The 12312-nt window shown below is 36.3% G+C and overlaps 1 protein-coding gene across 2 annotated transcripts in view; it reads right to left on the bottom strand.

Moving 5' to 3' along the window:
* The window catches only part of CDH18 (cadherin 18), a 401281-nt gene extending 390152 nt beyond the window's left edge, over positions 1-11129 (bottom strand). For both annotated transcript variants that reach the window (XM_058680026.1, XM_058680029.1), the window contains exon 1: positions 11064-11129. The gene's annotated coding sequence lies outside the window, so the exon portion shown is untranslated. The remainder of the gene's footprint in view (positions 1-11063) is intronic.
* Positions 11130-12312: the final 1183 nt, after the last annotated feature.

Here is a 12312-nt window from a genome sequence, read left to right as displayed (position 1 = left end):
GATATGGAGAAAGGGGATCTCTTAACATATTATTTATAGGATTGAAAATTAGTGCAGCCACTGAGACAAACAGCATTGAGACTTCTTTAAAATATGAGAAATAAGCTTGCCATATGATTCTAGGAATCACTATGGGGCATAAACCCCAAAGACGTGAACAGCTTGCAGCAGCAACGCTGTACCACCATGTCTGTGACAGCATTGTTATCAACAACCAAGGTGCCCTCTATCAAATAAACATATAAACAAGATGTAACACACACACACACACACACACACACACACACACACACAGACACAAGGAGAGGGGGTTGATATCATCAAAATACCAAAAAAAAAACCAAGAAAATGGAATTCTAGTTGCATCAAAATAGATACTGTTGGCAGGAACCATGTTGAGCACAGTAAGCTAGACTCAGAAAGCAGTTGTTGCATACAGCGTTTGCTGCATACTGTAGCTATTTTTTTAATGGAATGAAAAGGAAAAAATGACCGGTGTTATCAGGATTGTTGTAATACGTTCTTGTAGATTTTGTTTTGTATCTTTATCAAACCAATGATTAATAATATCATACTACAGTAATTTTAACATAAGAGATTATTTTAAAATGTAATGCATATCAGCAAGTAGTCATCTTTCCATTTGGTTATTTATAGCCATTGATTCTATCACCACTGTATCAGAGATGTTTAGTTTTTGCCTGTTGATGTTTTATATAGTGGGGAAATAATTCTTTGACTGTAACGCTAGTTTTAAAAATATATCCTCTGAGAAGCTAAAAAGAAACAAGGCAAGAAAGATCAGGAAGGAAATGAAGAAGGAAAAAAGGAATGGAATATCATATTGTTTTTAGAATTTTAACATGAACTTCATTGAATCTGTGTTATTTGTAGGAACATCATATTAACATGACAAAAAATAAGAATTTAAAAAAAAAAGCCACCAAAATTGAACTGCAGGGGGTTTAGTTCCCCCTAGTGGTAATTAAATGATTACTATGGAAATGCAACAAGGTGGAGTAATCCACCATGGGGGTGGAGGGAGGGTTTGGGGAGGGGTGGGGGGAATTCCAGTGCATAAAAACAAATGTGTCACATTATGCAATGAAATTAATAATAATAAAAAAATTGCAAAAAAAAAAATTCTTCAAAATGTATACAGAGCTGGAGCATTCATGACGACACCTGATAAATCACTTGACAAGCTCATCATCTGCCTACTTGGGAACAATGTCTAGGGACATGATATGGCCTACAAAGATCACAGAACTTTTTATAGCATAAATATGGATCCCAGATTAATGTTTATAAATGGAAATGTATTGAGTCTTTGTAAACATCAGAGTAAGAAAATAAACCATTCTCGAGGTCAAAATGTTCATATATTTATGTTTCCTAGATACTTATTTTTGAAAGTTAGAGTTTCGCAGAGGGAATGAGAAAAAGAGACCGGTCTTCCATCTGCTGGTTACTCCCTAAGACGTCACACGGCCTGATCTGAGCTGCTCGAAAGCTGGAAGCCGGGAGCTTCTGCTCAGGTTCCCACTTAGGTACAGTCGTCTAAGGCCTTGGCCATCTGCTGCTGTGTTCCAGGCCATAAAACGAGAATCGAATCAGAAGTAGCGCAGCTGGGGCATGAGCTATCACCTGTAAGGGAAACAGGAGCTTGCAGGCAAAGTATTGGCATCCTACACCAGAACACCTATCCAATAGATGTGTTACAAAAGTTACATCATACGGTCATGTTTGGGTCCTGCCTTTTCCACTTTTCATCTAGCTCCCTGCTTATGTGCCTACGGAAGCACAGTATGATGGCCCAAGTGCTTAAACACCTGTACGCCAGTGGGTGATCTGGAGGACCACCTCCGCCCCCAGGTTCTGGCTTTGTCCTGTCCACAACTAGCTGCTGCAGCCATTTGAAGGGTGGACATCTATGTGGAAGATCTTTTTATCTCCCTCTCTGTGTAACTCTAACTTTCATATAAATAATGTGAATTTTTAAGCAGACAAAACTACAATAATAGCAGCACATGGTAAGGCATAACACAAGTAAATTTGAAAGTCACGTTAATAAATTACTACCTTTAAAAGGAATATCTGCTACAATATCAAACATAAAAATAACAGTGTAACAACAGGATTAGACTTTCAAATCTCCTAAAAGTTCATCCAGTATCAAGCCAAGCATTTCACTGTTTTTAAGACTCAATAGCAAAATTAACACTGGAACTCTAAGTAGTGTTTATGGAAATAATCTCATATCTTATGTGCGCTTTGTTTTGTCTCGTTTTAAATTGCTTCATTTTGTTTTTAGATAGAAGAGGGTTATCTAGCTGAGTTAACTTTCAGAATGATACTAAGAGAGGGCAATTTGAGTGCTGAATTTAATAATTTTTCCTACTGTCAAAATGATATATATGTTTCATTATTTTATGTACTTAAATCCGCAGGCCATGGGTTCTGAAAGTGCAACCTAAACCTGCTTATTCAATAGAAACATAGTTATAATATATGCATAGCTATGATAAGTTGAAAAGGTAATGGAAAAGAGTAATCAGTGTGAATTGCGCTCAAGGAGTTTTGTCAAATGCCGCTAGTTATTTTTAGTTACTTTAGGATGTGAACCCAAAATGTTCTTTAAAGTCATCAATGCATGTAACAAATCCAAACAGCTCTTCCTGTTGGCATGTTTGCAAGCGAGTCACTGTCTCTCCTTGTGTATCATTCACCATGTCAAATGGGATGCAGTTGGCTTTTGACCTATTTACGTAAGTTATATTGAGACAAAGATGCGACACGGTGATAAATCTTACAGGGCTGTGAAGAATTTTCTTAAGAAAACAGCCAAGTGAAGTGTATTTTGAAATGTTTTGTATCATTATATGATAATCAGAACTAAAATTTAGCTATATATGCCATATTCATAATTCAAATTTGACTATTATGGACTTCTGGACAAATATACCTGGACTATATATTTTTAGAATTACTTTACAATTTATTTCAAGCATCAAGATGCTTTTTTTCTGAGTATTTCAGTCAAAACCTCTAAAACATAAACATGTCTTTCCATAAGGACAAATCTTATGATATGACTGTGGTTAATAAAATCATTATTCTTTATCAGCATCTGTTACACCAGCTAAATTAGCAGTATCTATTTACAAAGTATGTATATATTTTTGTTGCTTCAAAAAGAAATCTGATCTAATTTATTAACTGGATTTATTACATTGGATTACACAAAAATTTCTTATTTATTTTAGCATATCAAACTTCATACTGAAAGATACATGGTGAAGCAGAGCTCTTAAATGAAATAAACCATTACAATAATTCCAGTAATCATGCTTATTACTGTTTCCTAGGTCAGTGGGACATAATGGAGAGACCCCAGTTCAAAGACTGGTATTTGAGAACTTGCGCTCCACTCTCATTCCTAAATTGTTGAATGAGTCTCAAGTTCAGAAAGGGTATACTAATTAAGCAAGACCACAGTGGGAAGAAGAATCAAAAACCTGAGCCTCTTGTACAGGCTTTTGGAAACATTTTAAGATTGAATCTATAACCACTTATTAAAACATTGAATACTAATTTTTTGCTTAGCAGGTAAATATGGCAGATATAGTAATCTGTACTTGAAAAAGGAAAATGCCTGCCACTTCCCATAATTGTCCTTCTATAACCTAATAACAACATCTGGTAAAGATTATTGAGCCTCGAATTTGAAATTTAATTTGTGCCATCAACCCTAATGTAATAGAAGAGTTTTCCGGATGAGACAGTCAACAACAAAACAACAAAAAAAGCACTTATACACTGACTAGGCAGGGATCCTATTTTTCTCTTCCAAACGCTATTTCTAACATGGTAATGAATACCATCAGAAGCTTAATCAATTTTTCATTCTGTACTCCAAGTCCCTGTGTCTGAACTGGATCGTTGCTACAGTATTGAAACAGAACAGCTTAAATACACTGCTACTTTTGTGATATCATAATAGAATCTAAGCATAAGAAACTGACACAATTTCATAATTTGGACTATGTAGAAATGAAAGTAGTATCAAGTTTGCTTACAAACAACAGATGCAAGGCTTTACATTTTCCTGAAATTTGATGATGCTCAAAACTTTTAAGTGAGAAAACATTCCTTTGAATTATACATTATTTTAAGTTGCATTTTAATGTCAAGTGTATTTTCTCATTTTTAATGGTTTCACTGAAGTCAGTTTTAGAAAATTATATGCCAGTAGGAGGAACAATCTAGGAAAACAATCCCCCAAATCATCGCCAAACAGAAGCAGAGAGAGAAAAGGATGTCTTGAGATTTTTTTTTATTCTACTTACTCAATGTTTAAGCAACAGATTTAATCTCCCTGTCAGGTTCTTTAAAGCATGGGTTGACATGACACCTCAAAAGTTAAAGCTCTTATGTTTGTCTTTGCATCTCTCCAGGTAACTTACTGGTGCCTGAGAGCTGCATTGTAGTGTCATTTGCTGGTAGATACCACATCAGTTCTGCACAATAGCTTTCCTTGTCCTTGCAGAGCTGGTCCCATAAATAAATCCCACACTCATGCTAGAATTGTTCCCCAAGTTTATGTTACTTTCATGCAAAACAATCTGGTCAGGCCATTTTTTTTGCAATATTGTAGAAGCAGATGGTATTATGCTACTGTATATTCCAGTTTTAAACAAGTGAGGCTGTGTCAAAAGAGGCTCGAAAGAATTTTTATGTCCTCATAAATATGCCTGAATTTGAATCAATTTTTCCCCAAACAATTTATTTTTCTGAGGTACAATAGAAGTCCCAGCAATGGTAGAAGATGGAATGAATAGATGCCTGTAGTGATACAAAAGAAATCTTAAAATTAACCAGAAAACCTAAAACACTACTTGATAAATCGGTCAATAGACTCTTCAGAAATAATTGGGACGGTGCTGCATGACTTATCAGATTACTGAGACCACACAGAGACATAACCAGCCCGCATTGCAGTGCCCAGCATGGTCTCAGACAACATAATCACGAAGCTTGCTTATGAGGTCGAACAGAATGATTTAAGGTAGGTCACTGACCCTTATTTAAACATTCTGAGGATCACACAGACATTTGAAACATACCCAACAAGTCTCCAAAATGATCAATAACAATGGCTATTACAAAAAAAGTGAGCATGGATTTCAATGTTTCTGTACCAAAATAAGCCTACCTTTTAATTTTTTTTCCATGAACTTTTTGAAGTTGTCTCATATACATAGCACACAGTAAATTATCCGCAGACTTGCATCTGTGATGCGTAAATCCTCAGGATTTGGTTATCATCTCTTGATTACTACCTTCTAAGTAATTTTAAAACTTGACTATCACATAGCACATAGTTTTAAAAGGGAGAAGTAGCAGCTAAGACATCAAGCACACATTTTGCCTTTCATAACCTTCCAGAGGAAAATAAATAAATCAATAAGAGAACACAGTGATGACACAATGTGCGACCATTCTTTGTGTTTGATGAGATGTCGTAATGGCTAACAGTGAGTAGGAGAATGACTATTCATTTTTGGACAAAGTGCAGTCTCAGGTATGGAATTAGGAAAATAGTACCCCAAATGGTAAAGATAAGAAGCCCAACTCAGTTTTGAGTTGATTCTCTAAAATATCAAGTTAATCCTCAAGATATTAAGTTATTAAGTGGCTCACTAACTTGATGCCATTTTTTAAAAATTATTTCTTGTTTGAAAAAGAGAGCAGATGGCCACAGTGCCAGCTGGATCAGGCTGGAGCCAGGAGCTACGTCTGCATGATTGCCCAAGAATTCGCACCCTACTCTGCTGCTTTCCCAGGTTACTTGCAGAGAGCTGGACGCGAAGAGGAGCGGCAGGGATTCAAACCAGTGATCATATGGGTGGCCAGCATGGCAGGCAGCAGTTGAGCACACTGTGCCAGCTCCACTGGCTCCACCACATCATTCTTTTGTGAAACTGCCTTACCAAAATCCCCTTGATGTTTGCACAATTTCTTATCTGTGCAGAGTAACCAAGGATTGTTTCTGTAATGAAGAAATAAATCAGAAGCAACTGTGCTTCCTGAATGTTCCATATCCAAGTATGATTCTTGTCTACACTTTTGTTGTTTTATTGAGCTGAAAAATTTTAGTCATAGATACATTAAGAACTTGATAAAAAGGATGAAACCAAGTTTTGTGCATTTTTAGATGTAATGTCTAACAAGAGTTTAGTAGTTATTTTTCTTAAAACCAGAGAGTAAAATTTTTTAAAAAAAGCATAACCACAAATCAATGCTTAGAAAAAAACCCAATAGGTCCAATTGCCAGATCACTTCAAACAGAATGCATACCTGAGCAAATAAAACTTAGTCATCCTTCCTCTTGCATGATGCTTGAAAAGAAATGATGAGGGTTGGCGCAGTGACACTGCAAGTGAATCCTAAAAACGCCATCACGGCATCCCATGTGAGAGCTGGTGTTGGTCCAGCGACTGCACTGCTGATCCAGCTCCCTGCCTAAGGGCCTGGGGAAGCAGCGGAGGGTTGCCCAAACCCTTAGGACCTGGCAGCATGTGGAGACCAGGCGAACACTGCTTCCTGCCTTCAGAATGGCTCAGCTCTGGCTGTGGTCATTTGGGGAAAACACACACACACACACAAGATTCTCTCTCTCTCTCACAGACCTTTATCCCCTTTGCAAATCCATCTTTCTAATAAAAATAAATATTTTAAGAAAATTTTAAAAAGGAAGAAAAGATGGATTCCAATAGGTCTTTGAACTAATAAAGGTTTAACTGTCTAATCAATGACAGAGGCAGTAACCATTTTGTTATATTATTCTAAATAAGAAATAAAATGTTATAGATCAATTAGATCATTGCTATAATGGACATCCAAGTATTTACATCGCTAAAATGACAATACTTGATATTTGAAAAGTACTTCTTTAAAAAAAAAAATTATTTATTTGAAAGTCAGACTCAAGTCACACAGATAGGGAGACACAGAAAACACTCCGTGCATTGGTTCACTCCCTGAAATAGTCATGAAGGCCAGGGCTGAGCTAGGGGCTTCCCTTAGGGGTCCCCTACAGGCTCAGCGACCTCACCACTCAGGCCACGTTCTGCTTTCCCAGATACTTATCCGGGAGTTGGATGAGAACTGAAGCCGTTGGCCCTGAACCGTTGTCCTTATGGAATTCCATCGTGGACCTCATCGACAGGAGTTTTTCCCACTACACAGCGCTGATCCCCAAAAGACCTCTGTACTGCAGGATAGGCCATGTGGTCATGTCGTAGGTTAATCAGCTACTCCAAGACATGGAAATGCCCCCCTCCCCCATTTTTTTTTTTTTTTTTTTGTCCTTAAGTTCAAAATTCAGCACCAGATACTCAGGCTTTGTCTCGGCATATCTAATATAGTTCCTTCTTGCACAGTCAGTGGCTTTCCCACCACACAATCTAATGATCTGTGAGATCAATAACCCGCTTCACACTAATACATCACAAAGATGCTCCTATTCCACACCGATTACCAACATTGTGCTTCCAATGCTCCGTGTGTAATGCCACACGTGTGCTCCATTAAAATAACCATTCAGAACCATCTTCACTTACTTCCATTGACATTAACGAGTTTACCTCTAGCTGGGCTACATAAGCTTCCAATAGGCCTTGTAGTAGAATGAATATTAAAGAGAGATGAATATTATATTAGATAAATATTATAGAGAGGACACACTTTGTAGCCATAGAAAGAAACAATTGGCATTCTGTAATAAATGGATGAAGGCTATGTACTTTTTTGGAAAAATGTGATTCTAGAAGTTCTGAATTTGTTATAAGGGATACAGAGTATCAGGCAATTAATAATAGAAAAAAATAAACAATTTCAGTTTAAATTGAAGGTAACATTAGAAACATTAGAAATTTAGCTGAAAGGAGGCATGATTTTCTAAATGTTCATTTATGTTTTCTTAATAAATAAAATTAATATTTAACTTCACAAACCTCCAAATATAATTATTTATGAATAAAAACTAGTTTTGCCTCAGCCTAGGTACATTGATTATTTAGACTGTGATTGTGGAAAGTCTCTCCTGCATTTACTGGAGGAAGGGATTGAAGAGTTTGATGCGATTCGAAATATTGAGGAGATAGATTTACTATAGATTGGATCAGGGTCATTTCATCAATGGAACACGTTTCAAATAGCTGACACTGTTGAGTAAGCAGAAGGGATAAACCTCCAACATTAAGAAACATGAATAATGCTGTTCAGCAACAAATGCGCAAGAAACTTGAGAGTTCACAATCGTATCCTTCTTCGTAAACTGTCAGATTCATTCTAGACCCCAGACAAGAAGGCTAGCTTATAAATCCGCCTGGCTACATGACAAGACAAAAGCAAGCACCTTGAGACTCCAGCGAAATTCTACTTGTAGGGCATCGCTCACAGCAGCAGGTGTTAGCAGGGGCAGCAGCACGCGCCAGGTCCGCTTTCCTCCCAAGGGAAAACTTCCTAATGTCCTTTTCCAGAATGTATGAACGTATATATATATATATATATACCAACAAGTGTAACTTACAACTAAAATTTTCAACCAAGTTAAATCAAACACACACGCCAGTCAATCTCAGGTGACTGCCGCTAGACACCCTGGCTTACTGCTGCACCTAAGAGTGCAAGTGTGGTATAGTTCGAATTTATTTTAGCATTATTATGTGGATTTTGATGAGATTTGGAAATAATTATCTCAAGTCAGATTAAAGGAAAGCATTTCGATTTTAGAGATGGTTCTTCAGGAAAGTATTAATCACAGATTAATCACAGGGCAATTTTGTGGAACGCGTGAGTTATAAACACCCATCACTCACTGGATGCACTGAACAAACATCAGTAAGTACAGAATTACACAGTCTATAACATATTTGCGTAAAGTCACTGGCTTATGTGGATGATAAACTTACTTCATTTGTTTAATTAACATTGCACGGAATGTTCTAGAGAGTAATGAAATACCTTGAAATAAGCACAATAAAGCAGCCACTTTTATGCAGGCAATTCCAACAAGCTTACCTATTTTATAATCAATTTTATGAAGTATATATTTCAGTGTTCACACTTTAGAGGATGGAAAAGCAAGTATATGTTAAAGAATAGAAAAATTAGAAACTCAAGCATCCATGCTACTCAGATTGCCATAAAAAGTAGTAATTCATCTAAAATGCTCTGAGTTCAACTTTTAGCTATCTCCAAGAAAATTGTGCATGAACAGTGATTCCGCTTAGGTAAAAACAATTTACTTACCTGCCAAGCTCAGTGTCATTTAAAAAGCATGCAACACATATCAACTATTTATCACATAACAAAGATTGTGGTTACAGCTGATTAAGAAGTGAGCAAGTACACTTGAATTTTATTATAAAACCAAATGTAAAATTAATTTAGAAAGTGTGCTTTCCTGAAAACTTTCTAAAGAAATTAGTAATAAAAATATTAATAAAAAGACAGTTATAAATTAAATTTCCTTTTTCAAGGACATTAATCCCAAGTCCAACTTCACTCATTTTAGTGCTCTAATAATTATGATCAATAAGTGAACTTCACAATAGTATTTCAAGCCTGGCTTAGAAGAAAAACAAAATAAAATGAGATTTAATGTGAAGCCAAAAAATGTTATTAAATTTATTCTTAATGTTTTAAATATTTCAACAATATTAGATTCTAGAAATACATTTAGATGAATGTCAGTAAGCAAATAGTACCATATTCTCCCCTTTTGTATTATGTAGAACTTATGTAGAACTCTGTAAATTTGACTTAAACAAACATAGATTCCCAGTTTAACATAGAAGTGTGATTTTCACTGAGAAAGATGAAATTCGTGATACTCTACACACTCTTTCTGAAGCTGTGCTACAGAAGTAGGGTTTGATTTTACTATCATATTTTTGTATCCTAAAACCAAGTATCAAGAAAAACATACTTGTGACAAAGATGTTTTTAGCCTGATTGAAAAAGATTTAAAGAGACAGAGAGTGAAGAAAGGAGAAGAAAAGGAAATGAAAGGAGAAGAGAGGAGAGGAAAGGAAAAAAAAAAAACCAGCCTTGCTGAGCGTTTCAAAGTGACCAAGCTTGGAGAATGTTGACGCTGCTCAAGGACCCAGGACTAGGATGCTCTGCACTTGGAACCCCGTGGGCTCATTTCTCAACACTGATTGAAAAAGACAAAACTTTGGCTAAGCCCTTTGGTGTTGCTTTGCATTTTACATATTATTTTAAAGAGAGAGAGCTATAGTTATGACTTTCAAAAATATTTAAAGATATATTACATAAACAATAGATTTTGAAAACATCTGCTTTTATGGACTAGGGGCATTTTCACTCATTTCTACCTATATAAACAGAATTGATGGAGGTATACACATACTCTGAAAAAAGCTAAAATCAGCTATGCAGGCACGTGACGCAGCACATTTTCTACCAGGAGCAACGTTACAAGCTGAAATGGTGTGTTTGTACCATGCCTTGATTCCTTACCAGCACATCTTGATAAGTCCAAGCAGTATTTAAGCAGATATTTTTATTATGCAAAGCGATTTGATACCAGACAATATTAATCACTCACTGAAATTAAAACATCTTTGAAGGTTACGTAGATAATATTAAGTCCTTCAATAGTGGAAAACAATACAAAGATAACTTAGAGATAAGGGCTTTTGTTTTAATAAACCTTGCTAATAAACACTTTACATAGGAAAATGGTTCTTAAGAGCAGATAACTCAATGAAGACATTTAAGGAAAATCCATATAACTACTGCCTTGTTAATGCAACTTAGCTTCTTGCACTTTTAAAAAGTATGTGTTGGAGAAAAATTTTAATTTTTCATTAGTAGGAATTATGGGTTAGATGATACTTTTGAAAGTAATTTTTTTAAGAATAACCAAATTTCTAAATGGTGTCAAGAACTATCAAAGATTAAGAGAAATGATATGATGACGGAAATAGTGCTGTTTCCAACACTGTAGTATAAACAAATGAAAAGCTTACCTTAATATTCACTTTATGAAAGTTTGATGATATGTTTTCTTCATAAACATTTCTGTGGTTGAGTCCTACAGGGTAGAAAAAGAGAAAATGTGAAAAATGTTTCAACATAAATCTATGTGCATTTAAAAAAAAAACGCATTTTGTAATAAACATAATTGAGATTGGATAGTAAACATTTGTGAGCAAGTAAGACATTGCGAGGCAAAGCCTTCTGAGAAAGAACACCCCAGAGTTCCAGCCATCTCCGTTGTATCCTGCACCAATTCCTTATTTAGCTTTCTTCTCTGAGGCCCTGTCACTTCCACTGACTTGGATGGATGCAATCCACCTGTTATTCAGGCACTCTGATGTGGATTGTCTGATTCACAAGTAGCAAGTTCACCTACTACACCAAATCACCAAACCCAAGAATTACCCGTATTCCCTGACTGCTTTACCAAAATCAACGTAACACACACTCTGCTGATTACGCGATATTATACATCACCTCTATTTTGTAAGCAGGTGGAAGTCACAATGGGTTAAACAGGGTTTAACAGGGTTAACTAGATATAAGGATTAACCAGACAGTCTCACGGTACCAGTGTTGGATTGCAGTGGGTTAAGCTGCTGATCATGACACAGGCAGAGTACTTTTAAAAACTGAGCCACTTGAGCAAAACTCACTAAACTCACTTCTGAGAACTCGGTGTCCTGTTTATTTGTAACTGATCATCTTCTGTCACGGTTATTGCAGTAGGGCCACTGACAAAGGCACACAGTGTGTTTCTGACTTCTGACCTTTGCTTACCTGCTAGTGTAGACAAGCGGCACTTCCTGGCATAGCTAATGCGCAGTGCTGATAGTGATTCTCATTGCAACACAGTTGCGTCATTTAAAGCTTTGCTTTATTTACATGAACTATAGAATTACACAGAGAGACAAAGAGAGAAAAGCATCTTCTTGTTCATCCATTTCCTGATTGGCCTCAATGGCCTCAGCTGGGAGACAGGAACTCAGTATATCTCAATATATCTACTGAGCCATCACCACTTCCCAGTGTCTGCATTTGTAGAAACTTGAAAACTTCATGTATTTTAACATTCAGATTTACACGAGGTCAAAGCCCAGTCAGAACCTTGATTTTAGCCAGTAAAGCCTTGCGCAAAAAGCCTAAAAATGTCTTACCTGAGCTCTTGTCTCAAGGAAACTTGAGGAAATGTTGCTAAGACAGAGAACTGTTGCACATTTTGGTACTTTAGAAATGTGG

The sequence above is a fragment of the Ochotona princeps genome, chromosome 23, assembly GCF_030435755.1.
Source record: "Ochotona princeps isolate mOchPri1 chromosome 23, mOchPri1.hap1, whole genome shotgun sequence".
Taxonomy (NCBI): domain Eukaryota; kingdom Metazoa; phylum Chordata; class Mammalia; order Lagomorpha; family Ochotonidae; genus Ochotona; species Ochotona princeps.
Note: the sequence above shows the minus strand (reverse complement) of the source record. Positions and strands in the feature narration are given on the sequence as shown.